General features: G+C 37.4%; 1 pseudogene; it reads left to right on the top strand.

Moving 5' to 3' along the window:
* Positions 1 to 7,585: 7,585 nt before the first annotated feature.
* Positions 7,586 to 23,426, top strand: part of LOC125923051 (60S ribosomal protein L12-like) — a 79,675-nt pseudogene continuing 63,834 nt past the window's right edge.

Genomic DNA, 23,426 nt, shown 5'->3' with positions numbered 1-23,426 from the left:
AGAACGTTATCCTTTCAGGATATTAATGTGGTGCATTTCCTTTATTAATGTGGTGTATCATGTTGATTGGTTTGTGAATATTGAACCACCCTTGCAACCCAGGAATAAATCCCACTTGATCGTGGTGAACAATTCTTTTAATGTACTTTTGGATTCAAGTGACTAGTATCTTGTTATATCCATGTTCATCAGAGATATTGGCCTACAATTCTCCTATATACTTACTTATATTTATTTCTGAGAGAGAGAGACAAAGTACAAGTAGGGGAGGGGCAGAAAGAGAGAGGGAGACACAGAAACAGGATCCAGGCTCTGACCTGTCAGCACAGCTCAGGGCTCAAACTCAGGAACCATGAAATCATGACCTGAGCCAAAGTCAGACACTTAACTGACTGAGCCACCCAGGTGCCCCTATAATTCTCCTTTTTAGTGGGTACTTTATCTTTGGAGTAAAGGTAATGCTGGCCTCATAGAATGAATTTGGAAGTTTTCCTTTCATTTCTAGTTTTTGGAACAGTTTAAGAAGAATAGTTAGAAGAATAGTTATTAACACTTCTTTAAATGTCTGATAGACATTTGTTTGTTGTTGTTGGTCATAGACTTTTGTTTGCTCAGAGATTTCTGATTACTCATTCAATTTGTTTGCTGGGTATGGATGTGTTTAAATTTTCTGTTTCTTTCAGTTTTAGTTTCAGTAATTTATATATTTCTAGGAATTTATCCATTGCTTCCATATTGCCCAGTTTTTTATCATATATTTTTCATAATGTTCTTTTATAATTGTATTTCTGTGGTTTTGGTTATGATCTCTTTTTATTCATAATTTTATTTATTTGGGTCTTTTCTCCTTTCTTTTTGAACGAATAACTATCGGGTTACTGATTTTATTAATTGTTTTAAAGAACCACCTCTTGGAGCACTTGGAGCTCAGTCAGTTAAGCGTCTGACTTCAGCTCAGGTTATGATCTTGCGATTCATGAGTTTGAACCCCACATCAGGCTCTGTACTGACAGCCTAGAGCCTGGAGCTGCCTTTGGATTCTGTGTTTCTGTCTCTCCCTGTCCCTTCCCTGCTCATGCTGCCTCTCTCTTTCTCTCTCAAAAAGAAATAAACATAAGAAAGAAAAAAAAGAAAGAAAGAAAGAAAGAAAGAAAGAAAGAAAGAAAGAAAGAAAGAACCAACTCTTAGTTTTGTCGATCTGTTCTGTTTTTGTTTGTTTGTTTCTATATCTTTTATTCCTGCTCTAATCTTTATTATTTCCCTTATTCTGCTGTCTTTAGGCCTTATTTGCTATTCCATTTCTAGCTACTTTAGATGTAAAGTTGGGTTGTGTATTTGGGACTTTCCTTGCTTCTTGATGTAGACCTGTAATGCTATACACTTCCCTCTTATGATCACCTTTGCTGCATTGTGAAGGTTCTGGACTTTGTGCTTTCATTTTCATTTGCTCCCATGTATTTTTTTTTTTTTTAACTCTGTCAACCCATTCATTCTTTAGTAGGATGTTCTTTAATTTCCACGTATTTGTGGTCTGTCCAATTTTTTTCTTGTGGTTGGCTCCAAGTTTCATAGTGTTGTGGTCTGAAAATATGCATGATATGATCTCGGTGTTTTTGTACTTGTGGTACGGAAACAGGCTGGAATGCTGGCAGAAAAACCAAGTGGCACTCAGAGATCTTGGTGGATCAGAGATTTATTTAACACCAGCTGGCTCAGAGGAGACCATTTCTCCAAAGATCTGAGCGCTGAATGCAAGTGGGAAGGGTAATTTATAGTTGTCAGCTTCCATATCTGTGGCAGGTTTTCGCGCGTGCAACAAGCAGGGCAAGAAGAACCTGGAAGAGGGGTCTCTAAGCTAGAGAAGAGAGCTTGTTTTAGTCCTGTCGGCCATCTTTGGCTCAGTACTTTCTTCATTTCTCCAACATTCCCCACTTTGATGCCTTTTAAAAAAAACTTTTAGTACCCATCACCTTTCAGTTTTACAGGGTGGTACTCGCAGAAGGCTAAGATATGTGCTGTAGTTTGGCAAGCAACAGTGTTTTCAATAAAAGGTACCTCGGCATTCAGTATACAGGAGTCGATGGATACAGTAAAATTATGGAGAGGAGGGGCAGGAAGCCAGAATGCCCAGTCCGTGAGATCCCATCCTTTCCATTGATTGATACTTTCCTGTTGTCTACATTGAATTCTTTCCTTGAGTTCCTTAACCTTAGTTGTAAGTATTCCTGACTGGTTTACAAAAGAGCAACATGTCTCCCCCAGAAAGATGCAAGTCCCTCCTTTTTCTGAAGTGAGGAGGTCGAGGGCTCGCCTATTTTGGAGGGTCACTGCCGCCGGAGAGTTTATTTGGCTTTGTAAGGTTACCAGAGAATCTGCCACCCGTTCCATGTCTTCATTTAGCTCTTGAAATAGTCTATGGTATAGTCCTATGGATGAACCTATGCTGCCTATTCCAGTTCTTATTCCTGTCACAATTCCTGCTCCTATCCGAATGGGTAGCAGGATTGCCAGTTTAACCCTGGACTTGGGGCTAAAGGCTGTTAGGAACTGATCTTCAGTGTATACGGATATCTCTGGGGTTAGGAAGATGGATAACATATCTGAGTCCAGTTGGCCTCTAAGCATCACCGGTAGGCCAAATTAGAACACAGGTAGAACACCCCAGGGATTGAATGTAGGGTTGTATTCCTTTTTAAGGTTATATTTCTTCTGCATAGAGAGGTACTGTTCATACCTTCAGGGACTGTACAGATTAGATTGTCGGCATTTGTGAGACAGATCCCAGTGGCCAGGGTCACTTAAGACAGAGGTGTTGGTTTCGAGATTTTCAGGAGCCTCCTAGGTCAAAGAGATGGGAGTGGCTAAGTAAGCCCTCTGGCTGAAGGGCAAACATATCCAGCAGGTTTGGGTGTGATTATCTATTTTATGGAGGACTTGTAGAGTAGTGTTGGCCCAACGCTGGAGTGGGGAATTGGTAAGCATATGATTGAGGGCTGAAAGGTTCAAACCTTGGTAGGCTGCCAGGGGAGTGGTTGCCTTAATGGCTTGTATTACCCTATCCTGGGTATCCTTTATAGCTTTTTGAAGGGACCTGTCTTGCACCCCTCCCCTGTCTGAGATCCCTCATTGAAGAAGGTAAGTGTAGCAAGCTCACTTCCCTTTCTGGAGGCCCTTGTTGTAACATGGGTTCCGGATATTTTCGGTTTTCTCTATGGCCCAATACTTAGTCCTTGGGGCACTGGGTGACTGACAGAGAGTGGGTGTTTTTTCCTTGTAGCAATCTTTGCAGAGTGAGGTGAAGGGGCTGAATGCCCTTGAACCCCTTATTGTCATATAACAATCCTGGGGGCAAAGTGGGTAAGTGGCAGTTGTGAGGGTGAGAGAGGTTATCATAATATACAGGCAATACTTAATAATCCTCCCTTCCAGAGGAGGTATCTGAGACCCAGCATGCATCTTTTGTCCCATGTCCAGCTTGTTGGTGCAATCTTTGTCAGCCCACCAGAAAGAAGTAAGATCAGGGCTGTGACACCAGTTAAGGGGCAAGGGCTGGCAGAGTTGCATCCAACCCCCTGGGCTCGGTTCACGTGTTGATTCCTCAAGCTTCTGCCATGCAGAGACCAGCCAGCTTCCAGGGTGTGGCTGGAGGAGGGTTGGAGGTCTCAGGGGCCAGTGTCTTTTTGAGGGTCAGTTTAAGCGGGTTGACTGGATCTGGATCACTTCACCAGTTTGAGGGTTCCTCTGAGTTGGCCTTCTTAGCTCTGGAGTGAGGGACCCATGGGTTGATACCTGAAACTGAATCCTCTATTTGGTTGTATATCTGTAAAGTCCACCTCCAAGTTTTCAAAAGGGGCGGGTTTCTGGTAACTGTCAGATCAGGTTTAGGGAAGATATGGTTTACATATTTAGAGATCCATCCTGTTTTCCAGTTGTTTAAATAATCATATGCCCATGAGGTCTTATTATTATCCCCATAGTAAAACAAGCATAGAAGATTGCCTATATATGAAATACTATGACAGTTTTCTGAAGTTTATCTCAAGTTGTCCAGTTTAGGCAAACAACAAACATTTAAAGGCAATCATAACTAGAATTTAACATCCATAATGGTGCATTATTGAAACATAGTTGTTCTCTCTAAAAACCCCCCTTTCCAGAGATAGCCAAATTGAGACCAATGCATTTGTAGAAAAAGTCCAGTCTTAACAAACCTGGCCCAATTATTTACATAAGCTCAACAAGAATAGTGATTGATCATGAGGATCTTTTAAAGTTTGCTTTGCTGGAACCTTTTATAAGGAAACTTTTAGTAGCCTCTCCAGGCCAGAAGCCAAGCCAAATACTTTCCATCAGACAGGCATGCAATACCTGTAGAACTGGACGAATTCCTCTTCATGAGGTCCCCAAGATATCCTGAGGTTCCTGCACCTGCCAGGAAGTGACCTTTAATCACTTGGTGAGGCTGCTGGGAACTCTGTAAGCAAGGTATGAGGCCAACATTTCTAAGGGACTTTATGGCTCCATGTTTCATAAAGCCAACCTTAGTTCCTTAAAGCTGTCTGGCCATATCTGAGTCTATGAATGTCACTCTCAAATGTGACATTCCAGTCAAAACCTTGGTAAAATAACCAGTATTTCCAATGGTGACCTGTTACAAGATGAACAGATTCTTATTGAACTTATGCAAACAATTGTAGTTGCCATTAAAGAAAGAATACTCACTGAGAGTTTTTGAATATCAGGGGAGTTATGTAGAGAGAAAAGATAAATGCTTTAGTTTACAAATAAATACTTTATGCCATTTCTGTATATGATAGATATCTTAAGAGAAAGTGTCCTTAATCTAGAAGAGCAAACATTAGAGAACCAACAATATTTTCAACAAGAATCACAAAACTATAATATTCCTCAGTTCATTTAATCCCATGTTCCTAATTCTTGTTCAATTCGAATAAAGCTTTTTAGTTCTGGAAATTCTTACCTATTTTAGTATTAATCTTAAAGATGTCAAATACCTGTATTTGTCCCCAAAGTCCTCTTTATAAATTTCCTTGAAGAAGAAACACATTTTGTGAAAGAATAAGAACAATTATAAATGACAAAATCTCAGAAATGGACATTGTTAAAGATCTGATGAGAGTTCATTATGATGCAGTTGACAAAGAAATTCGGTTATTTCTGCAACACATAACACTTCGAGTAATCAGAATATTAAGTGATGACCTTATACCAAAACATTCAAACTTTAGGAATTGCATATATATTTGGGCAGTTACAGCATTTACTTATGCAGTACAACCTAAGGTTTACCGTTGTACAACAGTGGTTTTCCAAGTAACTTAGCATCCCAGATAAAAGGGCCTAATTGGTCAAAAAGACTTCATTTACCATTTAAATCCTGGGAAGTTTGTCAAAACCTTAGGAAGTTATAAGTGCATCCTAAATAGGATTACAGATTACTACAAATATTAAAACTTTATTTATTCAACCAAGGTGGCAATAAAAGATCCTAAAGGTGAATGTATAGCATTATATAGTTGTTACCAAAACCTAGCTCCTTTAACATTGAGACGTTTAAAAAAATTTTTTTTTAAATGTTTATTTATTTTTTGAGAGAGAGAGACAGAGTATGAGCAGGGGAGGGGCAGAGAGAGAGGGGGAGACACAGAATCTGAAGCAGGCTCCAGGCTCCGAGCTGTCAGCACAGAGTCCAACACGGGGCTGAAACTCACAAGCCATGAGATCATGACCTGAGCCGAAGTCAGACGATTAACTGACTGAGCCACCCAGGGGCCCCTAACATTGAGAAGTTTTAACTAAGTAATCAAAGACCTGATAAAGATGAAACCTAAAACTTTGGTTTTCCTGGAAGACAAACCTTTGTTTGCATTGTCTTGTCAAGAGCAGATCAATAGTCCAAGAAAACTTTGTCATTTGAGCAGAGAGAAAAGCAGAATTTCAACTTTATACCAGTGTACTTTTAAAATTCCATTCATCTCAACCTTAGTCCATCCTGAACACACATAATATCCCTTTTCAGAGATTTCCTTTCATGAACCTTTTACAACATTCCTTTGCCTTCAAACTTTGTCCCAAAGCCATTTCTCTCCAAATAACCAGTCTCATTTAGGACAAAATTACCTTCTTCTACCCTCAACAAAAATGTATTTCCATTTCTTATATCTTTTTACATACCTTCTACTTTCCTACATACAGGGTTGCTTTCCTTATTTACATCTGTTTTAAGTACACTTAGCAGAATTTTAAATCTTAGGGAACCTTAGTCTCCAATTAAGGACTTAGTAACCAACTGAGAGGTGTTTACACCAGAATTTTTTAGATGGTAAATTCATGAACCAATTAAGTACAAAGCATGTTTTCCAATAGGTCCAAATAGCCTTAATTTCTCTGCAATAAGAAGTTAAAAACACAAACCTATGTTCAGTAATCAAAGCTTTAGCAATTCATTCTATTTGGAAAAGACCTAGATGTCCAGGGGGGTGCATTTTACTCCTTGACCTTGAGGATTGAAGGAGGAGCCAATGGTGCCTGAGGCACTGAGGAGGGTATAGGAACCAATTGTGTAGACCACACCCAAGTTGGTGCAGAAAGAGCAGGGGGAGGGGAAGACAGAAGAGGCAAGGTGCCAGTAGAAGGCAGAGAAGGACAACCTAATTCAAAACCTTAACTCAGACAGAGGAGCAGACGCCATGTTTTTTTTCCACCAAAGTGGAAATATGGAGTCCACATCAGGCCAGAGAAGACCCGGGTATTTCCCCAAAACAAGTGGAGTTCAAAAATAGAACATATTAGGGGCGCCTGGGTGGCTCAGTCGGTTGAGCGTCCGACTTCAGCTCAGGTCACAATCTCGTGGTCCGTGAGTTTGAGCCCCGCGTCGGGCTCTCTGCTGACAGCTCAGAGCCTGGAGCCCACTTCAGATTCTGTGTCTCCCTCTCTCTCTGCCCCTCCCCCACTCATGCTCTGTCTCTCTCTGTCTCAGAAATAAATAAACATTAAAAAAAAAATAGAACATGTTTACAGAGGGAAAACAACTGCCTAAAATAACTTGTCTAGATCACTCAAACTTACAACTATACTGTGACCTTCCACTCTGAAACATTAAAGACTGAAAGTGGAGTCCCATAGTTCTTTTACATTTAGGTTTGCCTAATCAGTGTATTATTCCTGTGCTGATCTTGTGGAAATAGGAGTCAGCAAACCTGGAGGGCCCTGTAAGATCCGGTCATGACCAGAGGGGTTCCCACTCTGACTCAAGACCCTTTCCTTGGAACCAGACAATTTCATCCATCAATGGAGACAGAGGTTCTCTCCATGTTTTGGCTTTTGTAAATAATGCTGCTATGAATGTGTGGGTGCAAAAAAATATTTTCAAGTTAGTGTTTTCCCTTTCTTTGGATATATTCCCAGAGGAGGAATTGTTGGATAATATGGTAATTCTTTGAAGTTTTTGAGGATCCTCCATGTTTTTTTCCATGGTGCCTGGTGCCATCAACAGTGCAAAAAGTTTCACTTTTCTCCATATACACACTAGCATTTGTTATCTTTTGTCTTCCAGATCATGGCTCTTCTAACAGGTGTGAAGTGATATCTCTTTGCAGATTTAATTTGAATTTCCCTGATGACTAGTGATGGTGAGCATCTTTTTAAGGTACGTATTGTCCTTTAATGTCTAATCTGGCCCTTTGCCTATTTTTTAATTAGGTTATTTGTCTTTTGGCAATTGAATTGTTTGAGTTCTTTATATATTTTGGAAATGAACCTTGATCAGATAAATTTTTGCAAATATCTTTTTTCCCATTTCACTGGTACTTTTTCAGTGTGTTGATGCTTTACTTTACTGTGCAGATAGTTTTTAGTTTGATATAGTTCCAATTACTTACTTTTTTTTTTTTTTTGTTGCCTGTGGTTTAGGTGTCCTATGAAAAAAATTATTACTAAGACCCATGGCAAAGACTTTCTATTCCTTTATTTTTTTTCCAGGAGTTTCATGGTTTCAGGTCTTACATTTAAGTATTTAATTGCAGCTAATTATTGTTAGTGGTGTAAGAAATGGGTCCAGTTTCATTCTTTTACAAGTGAGAATCCAATTCTGTGGCACTATTTATTGAAAGCACCTTTTTCTCCATTGAGTAGTGTTGGCTCCCTTGTCAAATATTAGTGGACTGTATGTTTGGGTTACTTTCTGAGTTCTCAATTCTGTTCTGTTGCTCTTTTGTCAGATTTTATGCAGTGCCATATTGTTTTGATGACTAAAACTTTATCATATATCTGAATCAGGCAGATCTGCACCAAACACATTCCATGGCCAGAGTGTTCCTCTGACTGTGTAGATGAACAAAACTGCTGGTTGGGATTACTACTTTGAGCACTGTAGGTATGAACTTGATCTTCTAAGATATGTGTGCTGGTTGTCGCAAGCCCCTCCCCTCTTCTCCATCACAGTCACATTCCTAGTGGTTGGGTTCTTCAAATTCCCCTGTAATTCTCATAGTATAAGATCAGAGTAAGGACTTCAGCAAAGCAACTCCCAATGCTGGGTGAGGGCTTGTTGTTCCTGTGGGCTCTGTTTTCCCACTGGAGAAATGGAAGACTCAGGGGAGACTTTTTAGTGTGGTGCTGCTCTGGCCAGTGGGAGGGATGATGTAGTTAATTCGTAGCCACTGCTTTTATTCTTCTAATGCAGTTGGCCTTGTCCTTGTCTCTATGGTTCAGGGAGGTGCTTCAGCCACACCTCCATGTTCTAGAATTCTCTCAATGATGTCTTTTTTTTTTTTTTTTTTTTTTTTTTTTTTTAATCAGTTTCTCTTGTGAGGGAGGGTGAACTTAGGGACAATCTATGTCAATCTGTGTTACCATCTTGGTGATGTTAACAGACTAATGACTTTTATTCTATGATTCCTCTACCCTGTGCTCCTCCACTACCTGCTTCCCTGTCTTTCTGATCAGCCTTATTTCCCTCTTTGTCAGGTAGAAAGCCCAAAGTTCAATTGCTTATTTATATTAAACCTTTTCAGAAAAGGAAACATTTTTAGAGTTAATTTTAAATTGTGATCATATGAGTTAAAAGTCATTGTTATAGACTTTCCTAAACCTAGGCAAATAGACAAACATATTCAGAGGAACTTAGAATAATTTTATAAGAAAAGACAACCTCTAGCTCTGCATCAGTTATTTCCTATGTTAGTAGAAAATTCAGATACTAATTAGGGAAGGTTAAAACAATGCAGGAAGATCCCCAGAGGTGGCTTAAGAAAGAGAAAATTTCACAGAAAACCAGAGAGAATTAGAAAAACTATAGATGTGGGGGTGCCTGGGTGGCTCAGTCGGTTAAGTGTCCGACTTTGGCTCAGGTCATGATCTCGTGGTCTGGTCTGTGGGTTCGATCTTATGTCAGGCTCTGTGCTGACAGCTCAGAGCCTGGAGCCTGATTCGGATTTTGTGTTTCTCTCCATCTCTGCCCTACCCTGCTCATGCTCTGTCTCTCTCTGTCTCTCAAAAATGGATAAACGTTAAAAATTTTTTTTAAAAAGAAATAGACACTTAAATATAGAGAACAACCTGGTGGTTGGTTGACTGGAGGTAGGTGGGGGGGGGGGGGGGGGGTTAAATAGGTGATGAGGATTAAGGAAAGCATATGTGATGAGCCCTGACTATTGCATGTAAATGATGAATTGGCTAAATTCTACTACTGAAACTAATATTACACTATATGTGAGTTAACTGAATTTAAATAAAAACTTGAAAGAAAAAAAAAAACTATAGATGGGTGACAAGATCTTTTAGAGACTATTTCCAAAGCCTTATCTTTTTATTATTATTTTCTAATGTGTATTTATTGTTGACAGAGAGAGGGAGACAGAGCATGAGTGGGGGAGGGGTAGAGAGAAGGAGACACAGAATCTGAAGCAGGCTACAGGCTCTGAGTTGTCAGCACAGAGCCTGGCATGGGGCTTGAACTCATGAACTATAAGATCATGACCTGAGATGAAGTCAGAGGCTTAACTGACTGAGCCACCCAGGTGCCCCAAAAGCCTTTTCTTCAAAAATAGATTTCCCCAGTCCAGAAAGGGCAGGAATGGTGGGAATGAATCCTTTGACATTATCAGGAATAGGTTCTTAATGCTTGATATAGTACACAGCTATAGATCCTAATGAAAGTGTGAGTTCAGTGCTCTCCTCACTTGTATACATGACCTTATCCACAAATGGGAACTTCAAAAATAAGAAATAAAGTGGAAAGGAGCTCCATTGTAAGCTCACCAACTCACTGGTATGCATATGCAAAATGTCTTGGAACAAAATAAGACATATAATAAACTGATGATCTCACAGTTTAAGACCTTAGTCTGGATGGGACGTCTGGGTGGCTCAGTCGTTTAAGTGTCTGACTTTGGCTCAGGTCATGATCTCACAGTTTGCGAGTTTGAACCCCATGTCGGGCTCTGTGCCGACAGCTCAGAGCCTGGAGCTTGCTTCAGATTCTGGGTTTCCCTCTCTCTCTACACCTCCCCTGGCTCACACTCTGTCTCTCTCTCTCTCTCTCTCTCTCTCTCTCTCTCATTCAAAAAATAAACATTAAGAAAAAAAAAAAAAGACTTTAGTCTGGAGATACCTAACAAGGATTCTTATAGATAATTTAAGCAGAACAAATACTATAGAAATAATTGAGGTATGCTAGCTAAGAAACTGAAGAAAAACTAAAAAGATATTCAAAGAAAATGCTCTAAGAAATGAGGACCCAATTTTTGATTTTACATTTATATTCACAAGGAAAACATAAATAGCAAACATATTTTTTCTAACACAAATGTATCAATCCTGTCAAATCCTACAACCTTTCACTTTTATCATGCTATATAGATAGGGAATTTTTGACAATTATGGAAATAGCCACTATCTCTTAGCCAATAAACTTTATCTTGGGATCTAAACAAACAACAAGAAATATTCTCTTCTCCTTCACTAACTTTTCTACTAGTTGAAGGGCTAGTAGAGAAAGAACTCATTATAGTGTTAGCAGTTCATAAAATTCTCGTATGCTCTCAGTCAAAAAACCGAGTGAAAAATATAGAGACATGTTCAGAAGCTCAGAGGCATGATGTGGGAGATTTCTGAGACTGCTCTTATTGTCAAACTACTATAAGCTCGTCCTGCCAATAAAGATTTCAAGGAAAACAAAGTATTAATTAAGTTATAACTCTGGTTAATTTCAAAATCAGTCTTTTCCCAATGATTTTTTATGTCAACATAAAGCTGTTATGAATTTGCAGTGCAAGACCAGTTTAAACAAACAAAAATACTATGAACTTATGTAATAGATGTTTTTCAACTTCTTGTTTGGATGAGTTCTTTCTGAACTATCATGAGTCAACATCTCAAATTTAAAAATTTTAAATTTTATTAAATTTACTTTAAAAAATTAAAGGGGCGCCTGGGTGGCTCAGTCGGTTAAGGATCTGACTTCAGCTCAGGCCATGATCTTGCGTTTCATGGGTTTGAGTCCCACATCAGGCTTTGTGCTGAGGGCTCAGAGCCTGGAGCCTGCTTCAGATTCTGTCTCCCTCTCTCTCTACCCCTATCCCACTCATGCTCTGTCTCTCTCTCTCTCTCAAAAATGAATAAACATTTAAAAAATATTTTAAAATGTTTATATGATTTGACTGACCCAATTAGTTTCAACCTTCTTATATCTTAATTGTGCATTTTTTTGGTGTGTAATTTAATGGTTCCTGAACAACCATACTTGGATTTCTCACAAATGTCATATTGTCATAAATATTTTTGAAAGAGAGCTGAAATTCACAAGTCATAATCATATAAGCAGTGAAGTAATAAAAAAAATGTTGACATAGCTTCTGCATTTGTCAATAAGGATATAGCAGTGCTCAAACCTCGATCATAGTGGACATCACTGGTAGGAAACCTAAACAACAGCCTTAATGTTCTATTCTCAGGTAAGAGAAAGCCCTGAAATGGCATTGCAAAAGCATTGTCGCCAACAGTAACAAAGGCAGAAGGCAGATTTAAAATTTTTTTTTAAGTTTCTTTGTTTTTGAAAGAGAGAGAGCGAGAGCAAGAGCACAAGAGGGGGAGGGGCAGAGAGAGAGGGAGACAGAATCTTAAGCAGACTCTGCCTTGTCAGCATGGAGACCGACGTGGGCTTGAACTTACAAAACCAGTGAGATCATGACCTGAGCCAAAACCAAGAGTCAGACGCTTAAATGACTGAGCCACCCAGGTGCCCCACAAAAGGAAGATCTTTAAAATCCTTAATGCTTAGCCAGTCTCCAAAAATAGAGTAGATTTGGAGCATAATGGCATTGAGTTATTAACTCGCCATTAACATTATCGCCATCATCCTCATCATCTTTATCTGGATTCAGATTTGAGTCAGATCCAGGTTTGATTCATGGCCATTCCAGCTATCACTTTTGTAACCTTGGGGTGAGGTACAAACTTTACTCCATGCCAAATTCTGTGCTAAGCTCTCAACCTACGTCCTTTCATTTGGTCAACTCACAACTTCCACTTTACAGATGGAAAAACAGAGGCACAAAAGCGAATATGATTTTCATGTTCTAAATAACTGAATTTTCAATTTAAAAATAAAGGGGAAATTCAGGGTATTGTGTGTACCTACAAATATGTTAACAGTTCTTTAAGGCTGTATATTAAACAATATTCACCTGTTAGACATTCCTTAGAAAACAAGCTTTGGTAACATAAAGGAAACTACAAATAGCCATAAATACCAAAAGACACACTTTGGGATACTATCTAAAGCAATGATATAAGGACATAATGATAAAGGCAATTGGTAATTATCATAACTGACACTTATTGATGTAGCATGTTGATTTTGTGATAGCAAGTGTGTGTGTGTGTGTGTGTGTGTGAGTGAAGAGAGGGATATACAAAGAGGAGAAAGAGAAGTAAACATATTGCTTTAAACCATGGAAAACTAATAAATAAACATAACTGTAAACAGCATTCTGAAGACAGGTGCTGAACATGATTTAGTTATTTTGCTCCTGGCTTGAAAATGAACCTCAGCATTGGATTCACAGAAGCTGTTGGATTCTCTTGGGGTTTAGCACTGCAGGAAAATGCTTTACAACTTAATTGCATGCTCTGAAAGCCAATTGGCTGGTTTGCAAATTTATGCAACATTTATGCCTGGTGAGTTGGGTAAGTGCAGGTATGGAAGGGAGGAAAGAAAGTTTCATTTACTCAGATACAACTCATGGTTAATAAATTGTAACAAGCATTTGTAAAGGAAACAGAGGCTGAACAAGGCCAGAGGCAAAGTGGCATTATGTTTTTGCATTTTAAATGTACATAATTAGCAGAGTCCATCCTCCTGGGACAGAAAACCATGAGATCATGTCAGCCTTTGCCTGAATGCCAATATAAGCAACAAATTAATACAAGTGTAAGATATCCATTCTTTACATGTCAAAAATCAAGTGATGACATAAAGGTATTCTCAGAGAAAAGACAAAATAAAAATGTATTTTTAAGGCTTTATTTTTTGAAAGAAGTTTTAGGTTCACAACAGACTTGAGAGGAAGGTACACAGACCGGCCATACAAACCCTTCCCCAACAAATGCACAGCCTCCCCCATTAATGACATACCCTACCACATTTGATACATCTGTTAGAACTGATGAACCTATATTGACAAGTCATAATCATCCAATGTCTATAGCTTACTATAGTTCTCTCTTGGTGTTGCACATTCTATGCATTTGGACACATGTATAATGTAACTTATGTCCACCACTATCATATTGTACAGAGTAGTTTTACTACCTTAAAAATACTCTATGTATCACCTACTCAACGTCCTCACAACTCCTGGAAGTCACTGATCTTTTTACTCCTGCCATAGATTTGCCTTTTCCAGAATGTCCCATGGTTGAAATTTTACAATGCGCAAAATATTCAGCTTAGCTTCTATCACTGAACATGTACTGAAGGTTTCTCCATGTCTTTTTATGGGTCAATGGCTCCTTTCTTTTTAGTGCTGAATAATAGCACTAATCCATTGCTTGGATGTATCACAGTTTATTTATCCATTCACTTACTGAAGGACATCTTTGTTGCTTCCAAGTTTTGACAATTGTGAATAAAGCTGATATAAACATCTGTGTGCAGGTTATTGTGTAGACGTATATTTTCAACTCCTTTGGGAGTTATCAAGGAATGCATTTGCTGGATCATATGATAAGAGTATGTTTAGTTTTGTAAGAAACTGCCAAATTCTTGTATTCCCACCAGCAAAGAATGGTAAAATTTGTAGAGTTTCTATTGCTTCCACACTCTCCCCAATATCTGGTGTTGTCAGTCTTTCAGGATTTGGTCATTCTAATAGGTTTATAGTGAGTGATAAATTATTGTCTTAATTTGTACTTCCCTGATAACCTAGGATGTAGATCATTATTTCATATGCTTATTTGCCATCTATAATCTCTGGTGAGGTGTCTGTTAAGGTTTTGACCCATGTTCTAATTCAGGTGTGTTTTGTTTTTGTTTTTGTTTTTTATATTTCTTCATATATTTTGGTTAATGATCCTTTATCAGAGGTGTCTCTTGCAAATATTTTCTCCCAATCTTTTCCTGGCCTCTCATTCCCTGGTTATTGACTTTTGCAGAATAAAAGTTTAAATTTTAATGAAGTCAAGCTTATCAATTATTTTATGAGTCATGCCTTTGATGTTGTATCTAAAATGTTATACCTAGATCTTCTCCTGTGTTTTATTTTAGGAATTTTATAGTTTTGTGTTTTAGGCCTATGATCAAATCCGTAGTGAGTTAATTTTTGTGAAGGGTATGAAGGTTCATTTTCTTGATATTTGGATGTCTGACGACGGTTCCAGTACCAATTATTGAAGAGCCTATTTTTGCTCCATTATATTGCCTTTGCTCTTTTGTCAATGATCAGTTGGCTGTATTTATGGGTGCCTATTTGGTTTATTTATTTATTTATTTATTTATTTAACGTTTATTTATTTTTGAGACAGAGAGAGACAGAGCATGAACGGGAGAGGGTCAGAGAGAGAGGGAGACATAGAATCTGAAATAGGCTCCAGGCTCTGAGCTGTCAGCACAGAGCCCTAGGCGGGGCTCCAACCCACGGACCACAAGATCATGACCTGAGCCGAAGTCGGACGCCCAACCGACTGAGCCACCCAGGCGCCATGGGCGCCTATTAGTGAGCTCTCTGCTCTGTTCCATGGATCTGTCTCTCTTATTTTTCTTTGATTTTGTGTAGTTAGAAAATAATATGCCTTTGTATAGATTTTTTTGGATTTTATGCTGTTTGGTTTTCTGATTTTCCTAGACCTGTGGTTTGATGTCTCATGTTAAATTGGGAAAATTCTCCACCATTGTTTCAAATATTTCTTAAATTCCTTTTTTCTCTTTTTCCTTCTGGTATTCTCATTATGTGTATGATGTACCATTATGTGTAGTTGTCCTACATGGTCCCATAAAACTTAGAAATTCTGAAGATTTTCCCCCTCAATCTTTGTTCTCTTTGCTTTTCAGTATTGAAGATCTATACTGATACATCCTCTAGCTCAGAGATTCTTTCTTTTCTCAGCCATGTCCAGTGTACCATTAAACCCATCAAAATCATTCTTCATTGTTATTGCAGTGTTTTTTTCTACTATTCCTTTTTTTATTCTTTCTTAGGATTTCTATCTCTCTGTTTACATCTTCCTTTTATTCTTATGTCAGCCACTTTTTCCATTACATCCGTTTAATCATGGAGCCTATTAATCGTAGTTTTTCTAAATTCCTGGTCTGACAGTTACTACATCACTGTCACATTTGGTTCTGATTCTTGCTGTGAGTCTTCAAATTGTGTGTGTATGTGTGTGTTTCCTTTGGTATACCTTGTAATCATTTCTTGATGACAGGATGTGATTTGGTGGGGTAAAAGGAACTGCTGTGAATTGGCGTTTAGTAACATAATGGTGAGGTATGGGAGGAAGGGAAGTGTTCTATAGTCTTGGGATTTCTTCAGTCGTTTAGTAAACCTGAACCTCTGTTCTGTGAACTTCACAAGTGTTTCTTGAAGTGTTTTTTATTCTTTTTCCTTATGTGGGACAGGATGGCTAGAGTGGACTGAAGCTAAATATTTCCCTTCCTAGGTCAGTTAGGCTTTGATAATACCCTAGCATGTTAGGCTCTGGTTAACTAGTGTTTACTGAGGGCAAGGCCTTGTTAAGAACAGAGTGCTCTGGTATATTTCAAAATGGTATATTTCAAAATTTCAAAATATTTCAAAATATTTCCCCCTCTTTCTGATGGAAGCCAAAGGGTATTTTTTCTAATATTTACTGTGGGAGTCTGGTTGAGTTCCTGGGGGTAAATCTTATAATACCATGGGGTCTCCTTATGACTAGGTGCCCCTGGACTTCTAGCTCTCAGAAGTGTCAGCACAAGCTTTAAGCAATTAATCACTTAGAGTTCAGATTTACGATCATGACACTGGTTCCAGGGTGACTTCCTCTCCTGAGTCTCTGTTCCTATAAGTTGTGACTCCCTCTGTTCATTTGTCTGTCTCCCCAGTCATGGGGGCAGTCTTCTCCCCTACCATATGGATCCTATAAGAGTTGATTTTTTTTTCACTTTATTAGGAGGTTGTTAGGGTGTTAGGAGGAAGAGGCAACTTTCATGCTTCTTGCATGTAGAACTGGAAAATGGAACTATCCTGATAAATTTTCTTTTTAATATTCAGAAAGATGATGAGGCAATGTGGAGGTCATGTGTACCTTCACAAGTTTTTGTATCAGAATGCAGGGCCCCATGGTGTATTGATAATTTGATAAAGTACTCATAGTTTCCTTTACCTACCATATAGATTTTCTTATCCTATACAGATAAAAAATAAGAAAAAAATAAAACCACTTTTGTATGACCCTTCAATATTATATTTTTTAGGTAAGAAGAACCTTTATAGATTTAGGCCTTGCAAAGGGTCAAAACAACAACAATTTGCAATTTGACTCTTTACAGTATTTCATCTTTATTTTTAAAACACCATGGGAAAAATTTAGCTGCTATAAAATCTATAAAAATGTTTACTCATGATAAATTAAGTCATTAGATTTTTTCTTTTTCCCCTCAAGGTACATGGGCAAAACAAGTAGTGATTTCTCTTTTGCATTCTTTGGCTCTTTTAATACATGACCAATTAAAGTGTCTTTACTTCTAATTTTATTAGAATGATCTAACAAGAAAATGGATCTTACATAGTATGACGTGACTTAGATTTCTTTGTAGATACCATGAGCCTTTTTCTTTTTAGTATTCGTACCCTTATTATTATTGCTTTGAAAATTCAAAAAGGTTCAATTTTAAGTCCTAGTTTTGGATTTTTTTTTCTTTTTACAATCTTTTCTCCAGCTTATCTTTTAAATTGGTGGAAGATAAAACATATTTGATAATTTTTATGACAACTAATTTATTATGTTATTATGCTACCCTCTGTATTTTAAATTTGGATAATTTATTTCAAGCAATACCATTGCACTATGCAAATGAACTTAAAGTTCATGGGGAAAGATTGAGAGGATAAGTGAAAGGGAAAAAACAAATACCAGCTGTTCTGTTACATATATTGCCAGGATCCCAAAACTTGATAATGACTTTATAAGGTCACAGAGAATTGTACAGGATTAGGAAATATCAGAAAAGCTAATGATATTAAAAGGAGAACAAGAAAAGACTTCATTCCAATGTTATCTTGTTTTCTAAAATAAAATAATTTTTTAAAGACGAGAAGTTTTAGGTTTATAACACAATTGAAAAGAAGATCTAGGGATATCCCCTATACCTCCTTTTGCCACCCATGAATATAGCCTCTCATATTATCATCTAGATGATTATATGTCAATTCAGGTTCATACTTTGTAAAAAAAAATAATAATAATAATATACCATTTGATGAGTAATGCTGGTAATGTGAGAGATTATTCATGTGTGGAGAAAGAAGGTATATGGGAAATCTCCATACCTTTAACAACAAAAATTTGTTTTTCATGGTTCTGAAGGCTAGAAATCCACCATCAAAGTGGCATCCATGTTGGTGTTTGGTGAGTCCTCTCTTCCTGGCCTGAAGACAGCTGCTTTCTTACTTTTTATTTTCACCTGGACTTTACTCTGTGTGAACACACACACACACACACACACACACACACACACACAGAGAGAGAGAGAGAGAGAGAGAGAGAGCGCTATCCCTTAGTTCCTTATCTCTTCTAAGGGCACCAGCTCTGCTCTATGACCTCATTCAACTTTAATTACCTCTCTAAAATTCCTGTCTCCAAATACAATCAAATATGAATTTTGGGAGGACACAATTCAGTTCATAACATACATCTTATGGCAGACTAGTACATGCTCATATGCAAGCCTCTTGTCCAAAATATAACATAAGGCCCATTTAATTCCTTGTACTCAGATGAAGATCCCCCATGCCATGGCATCAGCTTTCCCTACATAACCTTGTAGTGCCATCAGAGGCACTTACAATTTCATGTCCAGATCAATTGCCACTGTGCAATTGGGACTGTCTTTTCCATGGGGTCTGGTATGTGAGGTGAAGTCTGAGATTAGAGTATTAAAAAAACAAAAGCAAACAAACCTATTTCCATATGTTTTTTTTTCCTTTTGTGAGATAAAAAGTTTGTTTCAAGTCTATATGAACTATTACCAGGGAGTCTGCCAGATATTCCTCTAAGTTCATGCAAAGTTGCCATCATGATTATATTAGAGCTTCCTTACTTTTACTTATTTTTAAATGAATGCCATCTCTGAAGATCAGATGAAATTGATAGTAAACAGACCAAACCTTTCTTCCTATAATTAATCCATGATCCCTATAGAAAGTATTGAATTATATGAGTACTATTTGTTCTTCAAAACTATTGATTATTTTCCCACTTGTCTCAGAAATCCTAGGAATTTTGTTCATTTCAACAAATACTTGCTGAATATCTACAGTGTTGGTGCTTTCTTCTGGGCACTTAATTTTCCTTGTACTTAGGATTCTTTTATTATAGGTGGAAGGGAAAGCAACCATAACTGGCTTTCATATATAGGGACACTTGAGCAATAAAATGTGGCCCAAGACCAGGAAAAAATTGAACAAAGTCACAAAATTCTGCCTCACATCTGCTTCTCAAGAAAACATCTTTTTTTTTTTTTTTTTTTTGGTCCAATTATTCTCCAAAACTCCAGGGTTAATATATCACAGCTTAAACCTCCAGATATATGCACTAACTCAATTCAGTTCGTGATTTCCCAGTGTATCCTGTCTTCATCACTTCTGTCAGAGTACATCTGGACTAGTGATCTCTAAACAAGTACTGGGTCTGGTAACAGAGCTCTGATTGCCCCAAGAGAGACTATCCTCCTGAGGAGGACAAGAACACTGGACTGAAAGAGTAAGGCTATTTTATATACTAGAAATGGAGTGGAGAGAATGGTCACAGAAAAGCATGACTGAGGCTGATCAAACAACATATCCTCTGTACAGCCCAGCCTGAGGTTATAACTAGCAGCTCATATGTTATAAGCTCTATGGTAGAGATGGTCATGGATCTGTCTTCTCAGCATTATTTTCTGGATCCTGACATCAACCAGAGCTAAGATGTGATATATTATTTAAAATTGTCATTATCTACCACCCTAGGTTCCATCTCATCCTGCTATTGACTAGGCTTTGCTATTACTTAATCTATTAACACTATGAACTTTACCATTGTCTTGATTTTCTTGCAAAAGCTTTTAAGAAATATTCTGCCTTTACCAGAAGGCTGTCGTTTTCCAGAGAGAACAAGCCACCTAGATAGCTTCTGAGCCACGACCTGAAAGTTATATATGCACTGAATTCCAGCAATGATCATTAGTTGCAGGGGCAAAATGGTATTACAGTTAAATTCCCAATACTCTGCCACCCCAGATTTATAGATGAAGAGCCGTAAGAACTTATACCTAAGCTCCTTGAGAGAAATGCCTTATGAAACAGTTTTGTATCCCCAATTCTGGCATATATATATATACACATATACATATATACACATATGTATATATATATATATGACATATATATATATAGTCTGTTGAAGGAACATGTTATTTTTCAAAACAAATTCTATCAAAATATAACTCCAAAATTAGTTGTTAGAATGACTGTTAATCTTAAAAGGCTTTTGAGGAATGGTGTTGTTTCTCAGCAGTACAATATATATATTTCAGTCAAGTTTTTACTTTTTATGTATTTCTGAATCAGACATTTAAGTTTCTATAGTTTAAGTATTTTGAAGTGAAGCATTTCTAAGTAAAAAACTTAACATTTTGGAGGAATGATTACCAAAATAACATAAAAATATATCTTCTGGATTTTTCACTTCAGTGTTTCCCTTATATTCACATTTCCTTCAAAAACTGAAGATATGTCCCCGATAGAATTTCTTTAAGATATTTTTATCAGATAAAAATAAGATGAGGTTTTCACGGTGGACAGACTAAATCTTTAAAAAATGGAACATTAAATGCTTAAAAGAAGATATTAACAGCATATTATGTGGTTTTCCCCCAAAACTTTTGTTTTTGTGGTAAGAGTTAAATTTTGTCATTAATTATTCATTTATCAATTACAGTTTGAAATTGTAGCCTTGAGAATTCAGGAGACATACTAGACATTTACAAGAAACATCTACTGTAAACTTCACATCTGGACCATCAAGTGTTGATTATAAGGTAGACCATATGCTAATGGGAAAAGGAGAATAAAGCCTTTAAGACTGTGTGTCAAGAGAACACCTGTCAGCATGGTATGACAAATGTTAATTGTTCATCAACAATTCAAAGAAATATTTCTGCTTAAGTTTTACAAAAAGGATGCAGCTTTGACATTTAAACATGAAATAAGAGCATTAGGAATATTGTGAAATTCAGAAATGTCCATACGATGAGTCCCATTTCAGCTTTGAATCAGTTAAATTTTATTTCCAGCAGCAATAAATAGTTGCTCATGACTCAGGTCAACTAAAACAGTTACACTGAAAAAAATAATGATTAGCCAAAGGGGTCATTCAAAAATTAACTCCTGGAGGACTTGGGTGGCTCAGTCGGTTAAGCATCCGACTTCAGCTCAGGTTCTGATCCCACAGTTTGTGCGTTTGAGTCCCACGTCGGGCTCTGTGCTGACAGCTGGGAGCCTAGAGCCTGCTTCAGATTCTGTGTCTCTTTCTCTCTAGCCCTCCTGCGCTCGTGCTCTGTCTCTGTCTCTCGAAAATAAATAAACATTAAAAAAAAGCACAAGAAAACAAAAATTAACTCCCCAGGAATGTTGATTATTATAAACTGTTTACTCTTATTTTGTTTAAGTTTAATTGAAAAACTACAATTTTAAGAAATATTTGATAATATAAATCCAAATTAAATATAAATATCACATAAACAAATACAAAAACATTCAACCCCAAACTCTGGTCTTGTAGTTCCTGAGTTTCAACTCTCTAGTGATGTTTTTCTCTAACCTACCCTGGTCTGCAACGACTATTGTGATTCCCAAAACTTGATCAGTAGCAATAACCACATCACCTTTACAATATTGATTTTGAAGCCTCGTGTTCTGTTCTTACCACTTTCTATCTTTCCAGCTCACTTATTTAGGCATTATTCATCTCAAAGTTTACAAACCTATAAGATTTTTAATCCAACTTTCACCTTGCTCTTTATCACCCTTTCCCATTTTACCTAATTTAGATTCCACAATGGCTGGAATCTATCTGCTTGACATTCTTTCCACCTTCTTGCCTTTCTGGGAAAAGCAAACAAAACCCAATTAATCCTCACTCTCCATATTGTTGTAGTTATTGTGGTTTTCAGCCACACAATGAAGCTGACTGGAGAAAAGTTTAGAATTTTGCTAACTGCGACTTATTCTCAGTTTAGGATATTGCATCTCAGATTGTCCCTAAGCATTGTCTCCTGCATTTCCCTGCTCACTGCCCTGCTGACACAAAGCTATAACACACTTTCACACCCTGTCAAATCTTCAAAACCCTTTCCCCACCTCCCATTCTAAGCAGATGCCTCGCTCCTTATTTCACAAGAAAAGAAAAGTAATCAGAATAAAACTACCCAGTTGGCTTGTTACAAAAACTTTTAACCTATCTGCATCTATATATAGATTCTTTGCCTTCTCTCTGTTACACTGGAGTAAATGTCTCTGTTCCATATTATCCTTCACCAACACTTTTTATTTCAGTTGTCAAAGTGCCCAGTCATCTCTACAGCAAATAACCATCTTAACCAACATCTCCACAGCACAAACCCAGTGGATTATTTCTTTGAAATGATTTCCTCTAAGAGGATTCCATCCTGTTCTACTTTTACTAATCTACTAAAGTTCACCCCACTTATATCTTCTTTTTTACATTCAATGTGTCCTTTTTAGAATGATTGGAACTCAGTCACCATCTTCATCTATTATCTAACTTCATTCCATAGTTTTACTTAACCAGTCCTTCAATACCAACAGTATTTTATTGACATAAGTTTATACACAAGATTCATAACCAATTGCCTAAATCTCCAATTGGACGTATAACATATTATTAAAAACATGTTTAAGAACATCACAGTTCAGTCCAATCTGAAAATATGAATTGAATTCAAAATCCTTGTTCATGCAGAGAAACCAACGTGAGAATGTAGCCTTAGCTAGTAAAAGAGAGAGAGATTATGTTGGATTTTGGGGGAAAGGACTGAGTTTCAGCTAGATTTAAATGAAATTGAATGTTTTTGTTTGTTTTGGAACACAGTATAGGGAAGCTAATTACTGACTGAGTAGATTTCTCAGAAGAATCTCTGGGTAAGGACTTTGCTGATTCTGAGGCAGCAATAAGCCTGTGTGCCTGTAGACATAATCCTTCTTAATAGAATAATGAAATATTTAGCTTCCTAACTTATTGCCACCATGGTCTTTTAAGAGAGAGAGCAGGATTTAAGATTCTCCAGTTTTATACTTTTAAAGCTAAGCTTTTGAAATCGACCACACTTCAAATTCATCCCTTTTCAGTAATTAATCCTGATTCATCTTGTTATATTCATTGTTCTGACAAGTTTAGGATCATGCATTAACCCTTTTTCTTCAATACACACACACACACACACACACACACACACACACACACACACAAATGGTACCCATTTTAAATGGTTCAACTTACAATTTTTTGACTTTGTAATGAAGCAAAAAGGATGTATTCAGTAGAAACTGTACTTTGCTATTTGATATTTTCCCAGGCTAGCAATATGTGGTAGGAAACTCTGTCCCTCTGTACAGCTCTCCCTTCTTCTGTACCTCAAAATGTGGACT

The sequence above is a fragment of the Panthera uncia genome, chromosome B1, assembly GCF_023721935.1.
Source record: "Panthera uncia isolate 11264 chromosome B1, Puncia_PCG_1.0, whole genome shotgun sequence".
Taxonomy (NCBI): domain Eukaryota; kingdom Metazoa; phylum Chordata; class Mammalia; order Carnivora; family Felidae; genus Panthera; species Panthera uncia.
The sequence above is the reverse complement of the archived record's forward strand: the minus strand, read 5'-3'. Positions and strand labels throughout refer to the sequence as shown.